Source organism: Vicia villosa, linkage group LG1, assembly GCF_029867415.1.
Source record: "Vicia villosa cultivar HV-30 ecotype Madison, WI linkage group LG1, Vvil1.0, whole genome shotgun sequence".
Classification (NCBI taxonomy): domain Eukaryota; kingdom Viridiplantae; phylum Streptophyta; class Magnoliopsida; order Fabales; family Fabaceae; genus Vicia; species Vicia villosa.
In genome coordinates this window covers 36,555,375-36,572,294 of record NC_081180.1, presented here as the reverse complement: position 1 = coordinate 36,572,294, position 16,920 = coordinate 36,555,375, and positions in this window count along the sequence as shown.

Sequence of the window (16,920 nt, the reverse complement as noted above, 5' to 3'; positions counted from 1 at the left end):
TTTTGTATTAATTATATAGAACTTCGTATTCGTAATTATGAATCAATGATCTTCCTGCCTATACTAAATAATACTCCGTTTTTTATTATAAGTCGTTTTAGACTTTTCACACAGATTAAGAAAAATAATAATTGTTGTATGAAAATGAGAAATTTAGAAGGTTTTTACAAAATTATCCTTCATTAATGATATGTGGAAGATAAATTTATATAATTGAAATGAGAGTGAATAATAAATATTTAAGGATATAATAGGAAAAATAGCATTAATTATTCATTGGAATTGTAAAGCGACTTATATTTAAATACAATTTTTTTTCCAAAACGACTTATAATAAAAAACGGAGCGAATAAAAAAAACTAAATCACTTATAATGCAACTTGCCTTTTTCTTTTGTTGAAGCTTTTGACGCAAACACAAAGCATCATTTCCTTCTTTCTTTCTTTCCTTGAAAAAGTTTAAATCATTCATACAAGTTATTATATTACTACAAATCAAAATTTCGTTGGTGAAAATGAGAGCAATTTTACATGGGTTAGAATTACATAAATATCTCAAATGAAATGGAAGTTATTTTCCAAAATGGTAGTATACTCGTGGCCCAATTTTGTTGGGCTCTCGAATGCCCATTTCGGGATGAATTAAACTTAGACTCACGTTTGTATATCCACCCCCACCCATAAAAATTCACAAAATTAAAAATTCCACTTTTTTTATCCACAGACAAAGTAATAATAATTAACCACTAAAAATTTACTCATGAATATCAAGGATTCAAACCCTAATACTCATTTCCTTTCTTAAAAAAATTTATTGGTGACTTTTTGGTATAAACAAAACATCAAGAACATAAGTGAAATATGTGAAAGATTTTTAAATTTGCACATATTTAAAGTTAACAAAAAAAATATGAAATATCTTTTTTACTGCGTTTTTTATTTATGCAAAATGTAATCGTTATTTTACATTTTCTAAAAATTTAAATATGTGAAAGTCTATGTATATTTTAAATATGTGGAATATAATTTTTACTGGTTGTTTTCAAACTATGGAGTTAAAAATAAATAAGAAATAAATAAAAAATAAATTTTTGGATTAAGTTTTGATGATGAAATTAAATATCCAAAGTGACCCAAATATCTATGAGTTTCATCAAAGTGATCACTACTCAAAAGTTAAATTTGAGATTGTCTACGGGTCAAAAAATACACAGTATGTGTATTTCTTCCGTGAGGATAGAGAGATTCAGAGACTCTAGTAAGTATATTAGTCTTTTGAGTGACGAGGGTTTGCTTATGATGGCAAGAAGCCTTGTGCGAGACCAGCTCACATGACGTGAGATGTTACATTGGTAATACGTGTAGTGCTTTTTGAGTAGTGGAGAGCGTCATTACTACAAATAATATATTTCATAACAAAACTTTCACCTCATCCAACAAAAAATTGAGGTATAATGCAAATATGCGTCATGTTTATTTAAAAAATAAAAAATAAAAACCATTTATTCTTTCGATTTTCAATATAACTGAGGGAAAAAACAATTTAGGACATGCTTCAAATCCTAACTATTGAAATTTATGTTTTTATTTTTTTATAAGTGTAAACTAAATGATCTATCCCTTCAATTTCCGTAATAATCGAGGGATAGAATAATCAAATTTTACTATAAACACAATCTTTAAACAGATTTTATCCTAATCCTAACTTATATTTAGCCGCCCCAAACTCATATACATTATTCTTTGGGATGTATTGCAAGACAGAAAAAAATCTTCAATGTTCTATGTTCTTCTATCTTGAACAAAATATTTTTTCTACCCTTGCAATCTATTTCATATAATAGTGTTGATGTTGTTCATGTTGTTGTTGTAGTATTTTTGGAATAAACTTTCTATGTTGTCAATGGGTATGGATCATCTCCATTTCCTAAAAAAAATTAAATTTCATTACTACAATTTTATGTGTATAAAGTTAAATAATTTATTAAATATATGTCACATGTCTTAAATAGGTGTGTCATTTACACACAAAATTATAAAAAAAAAATGATAGGGAGAGAGAAGTTTTATTTTTTAAAAATTACAAGAATTTTTAAAAGAAATATAAAAGCCGATAATAGACTTATAATACGTAGAGTCACGAACTCAATCATCGTAAAGAAATTAGAAATTGAACTTATTATGAAAGAGGACATGAAGTTAAAATATCATGGAAATTCAATTCATGATAATATTTAACACACCATAGTGAAAATATCATGAATTAAAAATAGAAAATGCATGTCATGAGAGAAAAAAGAAAGATTAAGACAATGTATGAAGGTAAGAATATTCTGACAGGCTATGCAAATGGGCCATAAAAAAGGGATATTCAGAGGGACAAGAATATTATGACACGCGTCTCAATAACAATCCCTTCTCACTCTTTTAAATTAGACACTCTTGTTTTTTCTTTTCTTTTTCTAGAGAGAGTAAAAAAATAAAATAAAGGAGGAATATGTAGAAAAGGTGTGGGTTGGAGTGTAGCTTGTACGAGAAGACTGAAGTTGGAAAGCAACCAACCATTTTTATTGCAACCTCAGAGAATTCGATGCCTCTTCCTCTCACTTTCCCACACACATACATACTTTTCATTTTGTATTTGAAAATCATATAGTGATCTTTTGTTTTTAGCATACTAGCATCCTATGAAATATACTATACGATTTTTGACATTTGAATTTTGAAGAATAGTGATTTTTTATTGAAGATGTATTATCAAGTGATAATTCGAAATTTAAGGCAAGTTTTAATGATTATCTGTTTGTGTTCAATGTTTGGTACAATATTGTTTGGTGCAGTCTAAGTCATTCGTTCCTCATTATGTCCTGCCCATGTGCCGAATGATGTTCGTATATACGGGCAACATATGCAATTATGCATGCGCATCGTCAACTCAACTACTCAAAGAATGATAAACTATATATATATATATATATATATATATATATATATATATATATATATATATATATATATATATATATATATATATATATAGGGACGACTCAAGTGAGAACACTTGATTATTATGAGAAATGAGAACAATGAATCACGACCATTAAATTTGATTTTAATGGACTGGATTGATTTATCTTTCTAAGATCTTTAATATTTAATGGACTGGATCTTAGAAAGAGAAACCAATCCAGTCCATTAAAATCAAATTTAATGGTCGTGATTTATTGTTCTCATTTCTCATAATAACCAAGTGTTCTCACTTGAGTCGTCCCCATATATATATATATATATATATATATATATATATATATATATATATATATATATATATATATATATATATATATATATATATATATATATATATATATATATATATATATATATATATATATATATATATATATATATATATATATATATATATAAACTTTGCACTATACTTATCCCTTCACCTTATGAAATTTACTATTAATTCAAATATTTTTGTGAAAAATATCTAAATAAAAATGAAGTCTGTATACAAAAAATAAAATCTGTAATTGATCTATATATTTTTATATACGAGAAATGGTATTTATGATCAAATATTTTTTATTCAAAAATGGTATACGGGAAAAAATATATTATTGATCTAAATATTTTTATATACGAAATAATCAATTATTTATTTAAATATTTTTTTCTTTTTTAGCATTTTATTTAAAATAAATGTTGTATCTAAATGCGCGTAATCAAACATAACTCGTGCGTATGCACCAGTTTGTTACTAGTTTCTTTTAAAAAAATTTTTTATTCTTTTTAACACTTTAATTATTTACCATTCAATTTTTACTCTTCTATTTAACCTTTTTAAAATTATACTACATAAGTTTATCGGGTTATTTTACTTTTAGTATTACGATACATATTTTCTCTTTATCAACTTTCAATCAAATTCTACAATTATATGTATTATTGTTTTTCAGATAATTTGCAATCAAGTATTCTAATATGCATTTTTATTTATAGGATAACTTACAGCATAGTTTCTAGTATGTATTTTTCTTTACAAGATGACTTACAGCATAGTTGTCAGGTATTATAAGTTATTATTGGATAATTTAATTATAAGCATTCCGATTCATTTCAATTTTGTTCCCCATGTTACTCAACTCAGTGGCGGATCTTACCTATAATAATGAGAAGTGCAATACATATTCATTAAAATATTATAGTTAAAATTATAAGTGTGATATAATATAATCAATGCTTTTACATATTTAATCATTCTATCCTTCTTAAAAAATACACAAAAATGAATTATTTATAAAATTATTTATCAAAGACTTAATTTTTAAACATCATTAATTAAAAAATAAACAATTTATCATTGTCAAACATAATTCAAAAAGATTAACCTAATCCAAAAAAAATTATGTTAAATCTCATTAAATTCAAAAAAACTCACACTTTTAGGGTCTGTTTGGTTCAATCGAGGGGACAGGGCCGGCCCAATCGATCCGGAGGCCCTGTTCTAATTTATAAAATGAGACTAAATTTTTAAAAAACAATTATAACTTTAATAATTAAAAATGTCGCACTAAAAATATAACTATATATTAATCAAATTAATCGAAAAAATATATCATTGTTTTGTTTCGTATTTGACAAAAGCACGGAACAAATGAAAGAAAAGGAAGAAGGGTGTGTCAGATTGTTTTGGAATGGCAGCCTAAAATTTATATTTTGAATGTTCTATTTTTTAAAAATGTTTTTATTTCCAATAAAAAATTGAACCCCTAAAAACTATAGAACTAATTACATCTTTGAAGGATACTGGCCTGAGTTAGACCCTTCCAATTTAACTAGAATATTCAGGTTAGGAAATAGTATATGTCACGTTTCAAATAGAAATGTCACATTTCAAATAGAAACTTTGTGAGTGATTTGATAATTTTATATTCGAGTTAATTAATGTATTATAACTGAACAATGAATATTGAAAACCCCTATGTTACCCTATGTTACTGAGCCATGCATGGAGCATAAAAAATCAAATGACTTATTTGTTTTTGTGCTCGATAATAATATAAAAAATTAAGCCCCTAAAAAAATGTGGCCCTGTGCAATAGCACAGGTTGCACTGGCTTATGGCCGGGCTTGCGAGGGGAGGGGGGATTTTTATCAAGAAGAGGGGAGGTGAGGGGAAGGGAGTGGAGAAATTTTTATCAAGGAGAGGGGAGGTGAGGGGATGGGAGGGGAGGAATTTTAATTACATATATATTTGGTTCAAAATATGAACGGGGAGGGGAGGGGAGGGGAGGAATTTTATTTATAAATATGTTTGGTTCACAAGGGGATGATGAGTATTTTAAAATTAATTTACATTTTTAACCTTGTAATTTTACTATAAGATTCACGATATTTACTATTTATAGTATTCAATTCGATAACATCAAAAAAAAATTATAAAAATGTAACAGTTATAATATATAATTTTAAAAAATTATCGAATACAATAAAATCTAACAAAAATATTGCAATAGTTAAAAAGTAACATAAAAAATAAAAAATAAAATAATTTTTTTTATTATAATTATAACAAGAGTAAATATGTAAATATAATTATAATTAATATGAATCACCTCCCCTCCGAATCCCCCAAATCAGGGGGAAGCAAAAAGTGGCTCGGCAGGGAATTTGGTCCTCTCCATCTACCTCCCCTCCTCCTCTTAAAATTTGAACCAAACACATAAATTATTAAAAATCTCCTCCCCTTCCCTCCCCTCCATTTACCTCCAACCAAACGGACCCTTAAATTAATAGTAGACAATTTCTCAATGCACCCCATAGACCTGTTACACACCCCGCGGAATTTCATTTATGTCCCCTGCTTCCGTAGATGTACTTCCGGAAGCACCCCTTTTTTCTAAAAAAATTTAATTCCTCCCATAGGTACATCTACGGAAGTATAATAAACTAGTGTATATGAGAAAAAATACACATAAATTCAACTCATGGATTGTTCCATAGGTGCATCTACGGAATGGCTTAGCGCCACATTATTCCGTAGTTGCATCTACGGAAGCATCTGATATAGTTTGAACCAGCATGATCTCTCCCCCATTGTTTTATTTCTTCAAACTCTCCATATTCCACACCCTAAAAACCCTACATCATCAATACCTTATTTCACTCCAAGACTCAAACTTTTTGGTGCAACAAATCAAAGGGAGCAAGAGGAGTATGAATTTCAGGTAAATATTCATCTTCAACCACTACATTGTTCACATTATGCATCAAATTTCTGTGAAAAAAGTTATGCTGCTTCCATAGATGTATCTACGGAACGTGTTGATGAAGAACACTTCCGTAGGTGCATCTACGGATCAATCTCTGAGTTGTTTTTTCCAACTGTTTTGTAATTATGTGTTATTTTGGCAATTGTTTGCAAATAGGTATGGTGCACCCTGATAATACTTCAAGAGAATTAGCTACTTTAGTCGATGTTTGTACGGGTGTTGATAGGGTAATCACAAAGGTGGTAGATGTCGGAGGTGACTTTAGTAGCAAGCAAGAGTTTGGTGTGGTAATAGGAAGTTCGGATAATGGTACGGCAAGAAGAAACCCGTTTGTAACAATGTTGTGCGAAAGAAGCGGGAAATACCATTCTCCTCTAAAGAATTTTAAAAGAGACGACACTGATAATAGAAAATGCAAGTTTCCATTTAAAATCCGTTGTTACATGTTGGCTAGCAAGAAGTGGAGATTCTCTTTTATTTGTGGTTTGCATAACCATGATTTGTGCGTAAAATTACAAGGACATCCTAGTGTATGTCGGCTCAATCCGGAAGAGAAGACATGTATTAAAGACATGTCCTTGAATCTTGTCCAACCCAAAAATATACTTGCCACATTGAAAAGGAAGGAACCCGATAACGTATCGAATATAAGGCAAATGTATAATCAACGGTACCACAATAATAAGGCGAGTAGGGGAGATAGGAATGAGATGCAACAATTGTTGAAAATGTTGGATGCTAATAAATACGTGTCGCGGTACAGAACTTGCGTTGACGAGGTTATGGTCTGAGATATTTTTTGGACTCATCCGGATTCGATAAAGTTGTTTAACACTTTCCCGGCAGTGCTCCTTCTCGATTATACCTACAAGACCAACAAGTACCGACTCCCATTATTTGAGATGGTCGGTGTTACATCCACCGAGAAGACATTTGTCGTTGGTTTTGTATTTTTGGAGTGTGAAAAAAAAGATAATTTTAGGTGGGCATTGGAGGTGTGTCGCTCACTTTTGAAGAAACAAGTTGAGATGCCTAAGGCGATTGTTACGGACCGCGATCCCGCTTTGATGAATGCGTTTGCAAAGGTATTTCTTTTTTCTGATCCATTACTTTGTCGATATCACATATCATGTAACGTGAGAAGTAAGGTTAAACATGTAGTGGGGACGAAACAAGTAGACCGATGGTGGGAAACCGGATAATCCAGGAGTGGTTGTTGACCAAATAATGGATGCATGGGCTCGTATTGCAAGTTCTTCGACAAAAGAATTGTATGCCGATGCCGTATTGCAATTTCGAAAAATATGTGAAAAATATCCTGATTTATTTAAATACGTTGAAAGCACCATTCTTGACAAGGTGAAGGAGAAGTTTGTTTGTGCGTGGACTGATAATGTCCAACACCTTGGGAATACAACCACCAATAGAGTTGAATTGACACATGTAACGCCCCGAATTTAATTAATTATTTAATTAAATTGATCGAGGATTTATTCATTGGAATTAGTTGGAGTCGAGGTTTATCGGTATTATTCTAAAGGCGTAATTTGGATTAATATGTTATTTTGAGCAGTTAAGTTGTGGTCGGATTTATTAGTCGGATTAGTCAGAGAAGTACAATTGCGAGTTGGTATTAATTAAGTTAAGGAGAAATTGTAGTCGGGGAATATTATTGGGAATAATATTCGTTATGTTATGTGATTATTCAATTACGTGTATTATTCGGATTAATTGAGTGATTAAAGAGATGTTATAAATTGGGCCTAAGTGGAAAGAATATAACACAATGGGTGGGTTATGGGTTAAGCCCATTAGTGAGAAAAGATAGTAAGAGTTAGGGTTTTAGAGATTAAACCTCATAACTCATTTTGTGGAAAAGAAGATAAAGAAGAGAAAGAAGAGAGGAAGAGAAGAAAGCTATGGCATGAAGAAAGGGATGACTCCATTGAAGATGAGGCTTTGCTAAGGTAAGGGTGGGGTTCTTACTCTCTAAGGGTTGGCATGATGATGTTTATGGTGGGTTAGATTGTATGTTATTCTCCATGGATGTGTGAGTTTGAAATTGTTAGGGTTTATGATAGAATCCATGAAATTGTGTCATTAATCATGTTGTTGATGTTTGTATGAATGACCCATGGTTAGAAACATGTTTAGGAACCTTATATGTGTGCTAAATTTGCTTTCAATTGATGTATGGATCGTATATGGGTTAATGGGTGTTCTATGAGGGGATTAGGGAAGAAAAATGGTGAAATCTGAGTTTTCACGCATCTTAGGTCGACCTATGCAGAACCTGAGTCGACCAAACAGTACAGAAAGCCAAAAGTCTATTTTTACTTCAGTTAGGTCGACCTAGAGGAGTTTTGAGTCGACCTAAAGTAGTTTGCGTCGACCTGGGAGATGTTTGCGTCGACCTAGGGGTTCAATTTTGAGCAGATTTTGTAAAGACCATAACTTTTGATCCGTAACTCCGTTTTAGGCGCCGTTTGAAGCGTTGGAAAGCTAACGCAAAGAAGTATACCATGATGCAATGAAATGATCCATATGATATAGTTTCCTATTATGTTTATTAGGATTAAGTGGTGAACTATGTTGTGTTAATATATGAAGTATGCTCTTTGCGATGAATTGACATAACTATGTTGTAGTATAACTTGATGTATGTTTTCTTATGATGATACAATGTTATTGAGATGATGATAAGTAACTTCCTTATGATGAATGAGATAATGATGTGTGTGATGATATGCATGATTAATAAAGATGTTGTATGCTATATGCGATTAATTGTGCGTATTTGATATGTATGAGTCGACGATGATGCCATGCGATGACTTAACAATATATATATGAAATTGAATATAATGTATTATGATGATTACTTGAATTAAGGAATATGATGAATGTGTTGATGTTGTTGGCAATATGATGAATCGTTGATGTTTGTTATAATATGATGGGTTTAGGTTGTTGTGAACATGATGAATTTGTTATCATTGTCGCTAGTATGTGGAAATTGTTGTCGTTGTCGTAGACCCTATGGTCACTATTGATAAGTTGTATTATGTTGATAAGAATGAAGTTGAATAGATGTTGTATGTCGATATGATGTGATGATGTGATTGAGAGGTGGTAAATTGTTATGATACGGTTATTGCCATAGAACCTTGGCATTGAGTTGATGTTGTTTAGTTTATGTAGTTATGTTGTTTAAGTTGATTATGTCATTCAAGTTGATTATGTCGTTTAAGTTGATTAAGTGGTTTAAGTTGTGTTTGTGGATGTGCATCATTTGAGTCGCATCCATTGCATTGTTTGAGACGGCCCTTGTGGCAAATGTTTGAGACGGCCCTTGTGGCAAATGTTTGAGACGGCCCAATGGCAAACTGTTTGAGACGGGAGTTTTACTCCAATGGTACCACATGCATATGCATAAGTTTGAGTCACATTCGAGTCGCATTTGAATTGCATTTGAATTGTGTTTGGATTGTTGAGATGACGAGGTGTTTGTTATGACGTGATAATGATATGTTTGTTGTGATGTATTTGATATCATACTTGTATATTTGAATATGTGATTAATGACATCGTTTCCGTTTTCGAAAGTTGTATTATATTGATAAGTTGTTTTGCGATGAAAATATGTTGTGAGATGTTATGTGATGTGAAGTGGTGAAATTATGTATGATCTATATCTCCTATATTATTTATCATGCATTCCTTTATATTGTAAGATATCTCACCCCTTTGCTGATATTTCCCCTACCATGGGAAATGGGCAGGTACTCAAGATTAGTCATGGATGTTCGAGGTTATTGATGTGAAGTCTTTATGTTGCTTTATGGCAAGTCGAGTTGGTGTCCATTGCTCTGATACGTAGCACTCGGGGGGATTAGTAGTTATTACTTGATTGTTGTATTCTATGACGATATTTGTGTTGAGTTGAATTGAAAGATGTCTATGAGTTGAAATTGGAAGTTATTGGATAAAGTTTTGTTTCCGAATGCTATGTATCTTTGTTGATTACAATATGAGTATGTTTGTTTGTTTAAGTTGAATTGTGACATCCCATCTTTGATGAATATTTTTAAATGCACTCTGATTTCCGATTATATTTGCGGGGTAGATTTGGGGTGTTACAATAGTGGTATCAGAGCAGGTCGGTCCGTCCGGCCAATGTTGTTTAATGATGTTTATTCCCGTGTACACGACGAGTGTGTGAAACACTGTCGGTACTTGTTGTTCTTCTGATCGTTTGTCTGCAGGAGTTGGTTTGAAGCTAAGTGGGGGAGAAGCTATGCTTCTCGGTTATGTTTCAGTTGTAGGATGTAGTATGCTACTGAGGGCGACAGTGCAAGTGTTGTTGGAGTTTGTTGTTTCCTGAATCGAAGATGACTTGGATTTAAGATTTTTGTTGCTAATTAAGTGGAGCATCTCGAGGAAGAGGATGAGCAGGAATTTTTGATGTTCACTTCTCGAAGGATGAGGAGCTATGTAGCGGTTGTTGGTATGCGAGCATGGTGCAAGTTCCTGATATGTCTAAAGGTAACTGTAAGTAATGAGAATAAATTCTAGAAGATGGAATTTAGAAAGTGCGATGTTCCAGTGTTGCTGATGGACTGTGAAGTTATTGGTTGAGCAAACTTGCGTAAGATGTCGATGTGGGATCAGTGATTAAAAGAAGTATTGCTGTAAGATTGATGCAAGTGATTGAGGCAGTAGTAGAAGCCGTTGAAGTTGTTGAAACTTTTTGAAGCGCGAGTAAGAATTGGTAATGCGAAGAGATGAGTATGATTTCAATAATAAGAAGTGTGGATAATGGTGTACATGAATTTTGTTTTGATGTATCGTCAGAGGTGCTTAAGGAAGTAGCTGCAAGACGTCGGTGTTAGTTTTGTTCAGATGATTTTGGAAGATTAGTGAATTACGGAATCATATTACTTTTGGTCATATGAGTACAAGTTGGAAAAGAACATTATTAATGTTGGTAATGATGGTTTATACTCCATTATGGTTGTCGGCTATCTATTGACAAATTGAGGACTTGATCACCCTTAATCTCTTGTTGATAGTAGACGAAATCGTGATTGAATGGTATAGACGTGTCTTGCTAGCTTGATAGTGCATAAAGGGATGAATGTTACGTTGTGAAGATAGTTGTTCTCTAGTTGGTGAGAATTAACGCAAAAGTATCCATGAATAGTTGATAAGTAATGCACAGGTCAGAGAACCTGGTTTATAGGCGAGATAGCATCGAAAAGTGAAGGATTGAGAATGTCGAGTGAGCATCAATTTTGTGATGGATGTTTAAAGAAGTCTGAACTAGGTTAAGAGTTATGAACCATACAATTGATAGAAAGATTTAACGTGGACGGTGACTTAAGATGGATTATCAGAGTTGCGCAGCGGATGTGTAATGTGGCACAGTTGTCATGCATGTGTGTTTGTTAGAGATAGAAAATCAAGTATCAGAAGCCTAGAAGAATGGTATGTCTTGATCTACATGTTTGAGTTGGTGGCTGTTGAGGTAAGGACGATGTGCCAGAATATGGTATTTTCTCGTGAATACTTGCCGAGTTTATAAGGATGATATAAGGGATGTTAGTTGATGGTGGAGTTGAGTGTATTCGTCGAGTAATCTTGTTAAGTTGACGCTATAGTAATTTGGGTTCTGTTGTCGTTATATTGTTGTTGGACTCTGTAAGTAAGAAGTGATATTTTGTACTATGACTGAGTTGAGTATGCTGGCTACGTTGATATCACTATAGGAGTGACACAACAAGGCGGAGAGAGAGTTGTTGGTGTTTGTTTAAGATTATCATGTATTATTATGAGAAAGGAAGTATGTGTTCTAGTGTTGAGAATGTTGTTAATACGATGATAGTGTGGAGTTGAACACTCAAGTATATGAGGATTATGATTGTTACTACCTTAAGGATCATATATCAAGGTATTGTTGAGCAGTGATGACTCTGTTGCTAAGTTAATGAAGTGAGATTGTATCCCCATGTATAAGCGAATTAAGGTTGTTGCTACCACAAGTATTAATAAGTCGAGAGATTCCTGAGATGGTTGGTAAGTTGTTAACGAGTATGTCGTAGAGATGTCGAATAATTGACACTGGATTTAAGTCAGGTTGAGTTATTTTGGTAGTCGAAGTGTTGTCTAACGCAATGGAGAATTGGAGACTTGGAAGCGAAGTTGAGGACGGTTATGTCGGATGGATTTTCGAGGACGAAAATATTCTAATTGGGGGAGAGTTGTAACGCCCCGAATTTAATTAATTATTTAATTAAATTGATCGAGGATTTATTCATTGGAATTATTTGGAGTCGAGGTTTATCGGTATTATTCTAAAGGCGTAATTTGGATTAATATGTTATTTTGAGCAGTTAAGTTGTGGTCGGATTTATTAGTCGGATTAGTCAGAGAAGTACAATTGCGAGTTGGTATTAATTAAGTTAAGGAGCAATTGTAGTTGGGGAATATTATTGGGAATAATATTCGTTATGTTATGTGATTATTCAATTACGTGTATTATTCGGATTAATTGAGTGATTAAAGAGATGTTATAAATTGGGCCTAAGTGGAAAGAATATAACACAATGGGTGGGTTATGGGTTAAGCCCATTAGTGAGAAAAGATAGTAAGAGTTAGGGTTTTAGAGATTAAACCTCATAACTCATTTTGTGGAAAAGAAGATAAAGAAGAGAAAGAAGAGAGGAAGAGAAGAAAGCTATGGCATGAAGAAAGGGATGACTCCATTGAAGATGAGGCTTTGCTAAGGTAAGGGTGGGGTTCTTACTCTCTAAGGGTTGGCATGATGATGTTTATGGTGGGTTAGATTGTATGTTATTCTCCATGGATGTGTGAGTTTGAAATTGTTAGGGTTTATGATAGAATCCATGAAATTGTGTCATTAATCATGTTGTTGATGTTTGTATGAATGACCCATGGTTAGAAACATGTTTAGGAACCTTATATGTGTGCTAAATTTGCTTTCAATTGATGTATGGATCGTATATGGGTTAATGGGTGTTCTATGAGGGGATTAGGGAAGAAAAATGGTGAAATCTGAGTTTTCACGCATCTTAGGTCGACCTATGCAGAACCTGAGTCGACCAAACAATACAGAAAGCCAAAAGTCTATTTTTACTTCAGTTAGGTCGACCTAGAGGAGTTTTGAGTCGACCTAAAGTAGTTTGCGTCGACCTGGGAGATGTTTGCGTCGACCTAGGGGTTCAATTTTGAGCAGATTTTGTAAAGACCATAACTTTTGATCCGTAACTCCGTTTTAGGCGCCGTTTGAAGCATTGGAAAGCTAACGCAAAGAAATATACCATGATGCAATGAAATGATCCATATGATATAGTTTCCTATCATGTTTATTAGGATTAAGTGGTGAACTATGTTGTGTTAATATATGAAGTATGCTCTTTCCGATGAATTGACATAACTATGTTGTAGTATAACTTGATGTATGTTTTCTTATGATGATACAATGTTATTGAGATGATGATAAGTAAATTCCTTATGATGAATGAGATAATGATGTGTGTGATGATATGCATGATTAATAAAGATGTTGTATGCTATATGCGATTAATTGTGCGTATTTGATATGTATGAGTCGACGATGATGCCATGCGATGACTTAACAATATATATATATATGAAATTGAATATAATGTATTATGATGATTACTTGAATTAAGGAATATGATGAATGTGTTGATGTTGTTGGCAATATGATGAATCGTTGATGTTTGTTATAATATGATGGGTTTGTGGTTGTTGTGAACATGATGAATTTGTTATCATTGTCGCTAGTATGTGGAAATTGTTGTCGTTGTCGTAGACCCTATGGTCACTATTGATAAGTTGTATTATGTTGATAAGAATGAAGTTGAATAGATGCTGTATGTCGATATGATGTGATGATGTGATTGAGAGGTGGTAAATTGCTATGATACGGTTATTGCCATAGAACCTTGGCATTGAGTTGATGTTGTTTAGTTTATGTAGTTATGTTGTTTAAGTTGATTATGTCATTCAAGTTGATTATGTCGTTTAAGTTGATTAAGTGGTTTAAGTTGTGTTTGTGGATGTGCATCATTTGAGTCGCATCCATTGCATTGTTTGAGACGGCCCTTGTGGCAAATGTTTGAGACGGCCCTTGTGGCAAATGTTTGAGACGGCCCTTGTGGCAAATGTTTGAGACGGCCCAATGGCAAACTGTTTGAGACGGGAGTTTTACTCCAATGGTACCACATGCATATGCATAAGTTTGAGTCACATTCGAGTCGCATTTGAATTGCATTTGAATTGTGTTTGGATTGTTGAGATGACGAGGTGTTTGTTGTGACGTGATAATGATATGTTTGTTGTGATGTATTTGATATCATACTTGTATATTTGAATATGTGATTAATGACATCGTTTCCGTTTTCGAAAGTTGTATTATATTGATAAGTTGTTTTGCGATGAAAATATGTTGTGAGATGTTATGTGATGTGAAGTGGTGAAATTATGTATGATCTATATCTCCTATATTATTTATCATGCATTCCTTTATATTGTAAGATATCTCACCCCTTTGCTGATATTTCCCCTACCATGGGAAATGGGCAGGTACTCAAGATTAGTCATGGATGTTCGAGGTTATTGATGTGAATTATTTATGTTGCTTTATGGCAAGTCGAGTTGGTGTCCATTGCTCTGATACGTAGCACTCGGGGGGATTAGTAGTTATTACTTGATTGTTGTATTCTATGACGATATTTGTGTTGAGTTGAATTGAAAGATGTCTATGAGTTGAAATTGGAAGTTATTGGATAAAGTTTTGTTTCCGAATGCTATGTATCTTTGTTGATTACAATATGAGTATGTTTGTTTGTTTAAGTCGAATTGTGACATCCCATCTTTGATGAATTTTTTTAAATGCACTCTGATTTCCGATTATATTTGCGGGGTAGATTTGGGGTGTTACAACACATGCTACTTTGAAAAATTGGTTGTGTAATAGCAAGGGTGATTTGTGTCGAGGTAGGGACACCATAAATATCATAATTTCGAACCAACACAACAAGATACAAACCTCATTCGGTCGGAGCATTACGGGGTTGGAGCATCGATTTAAGGATTACATCATTTACTCTTAGTTAATCGGCAATATGTCTCAGGATGGATTGAATTATATCTTTCACGAGCATGTATGGTCTCCAGTGTGGTTGTGTTATTGCTATAAATGTGAGATTAGGTGAGCCAATAAGAATGGATGAAGTCACTCCTCATTGGAAGAGACTTAGTTTTGATGATGATGATGGTTGCATTGAAGAAGAATCAAATATCTCTATTACTTTCGAATTGGAGGCGATACAAGAGAGGTTTTTGAAGGAAGATGACAACATGAAATTATACATTAAAGAATAATTGTGGAAGATCGGATTTCCCAAAACAACCGAAATGAAACCTTCGTCTCAACTGGTTAAGACAAATGGTGCTCCGAAGAAATTGAAGCATACGCCAAATGAAAACTCGACTACACGATCTCCTTCATATTGTGAGTACGTCGACAAAATCTTTCCCGGCTCACCTACGCCAAAATTGCAAAAATCTCAAAAAAAAATCAAACAAAGGAGCTCGCTTTAGCAAACCGCCTCCGACACCTATTCCACCGCAAGTTTCGAATCCGACTCCGACACCTATTGCTCCAAATGTTTCGACTCTGACACCTATTGCTCAAAAAAATCCATCAATCGAAGAGGTACATATTGCTCCAAAAATTTCTTTCATTGAGGAGATGCTGAATTTTATGCACAAATACACTAATCAGATCGTCAACGTGGCGGGGGATGCTAATTGCGGATTCCGGGCCGTATCAGCCTATCTTGGTAAGGGAGAGGATGCCCATAAGCTTATCCGTCATGAACTTATCGAAGAGTTGATGAACCATAAGGACTCGTACACGCGGGTATTTGGAGACGAAACCAAATTTGAATCGGTCAACGAAGCTCTTGTTCCTTGGTTAGGCGTTTGCACACCGAATTCAAAATGGATGAGATTCCCGAAAATGGGACATCTTATTGCATGCGCATATGACATGGTATGCATTGACTTGACGCATTATGGTTTTTTGGAAACCTTTTTTCCGCTCCGCACCTCCTATAAATTCAATTGATCGTATTATATGTGTTGGATGGCTCGCAAAATCGCGTCATTTTGTGCAAGTTTACTTGAAACCGGGATGCCCCATACCACCTACATCACCAGAATGGGATCTTCATCGTACCGAACTTTTCGAGACGTGGCCGAATGTTTTTCTTGATAGGATGCATGAATTCGAAAGATTGAAGAATATCGAAAAAATCTCGAATGCGAAAAAGTCAAAATTGGAATCACCAATAGATTTAGTCGGCAACAGTTCTTTTGATGTATTTTCTAGTTTCAAAGTTTAATATATTCACTCTATAACATTTTAATATAATCCTTTTTTGTCAAGTATTAGTTTATGAGTTTATGTGTTTGTGTCTTTTTCCTTCTACTACTACTGCTACGGAAGCGTCTGTTATTGAAAATATGGGTGTTTACCGTAGATGCATCTACGAAATGGAGAAATCTATGATCCTTCAGTGGAT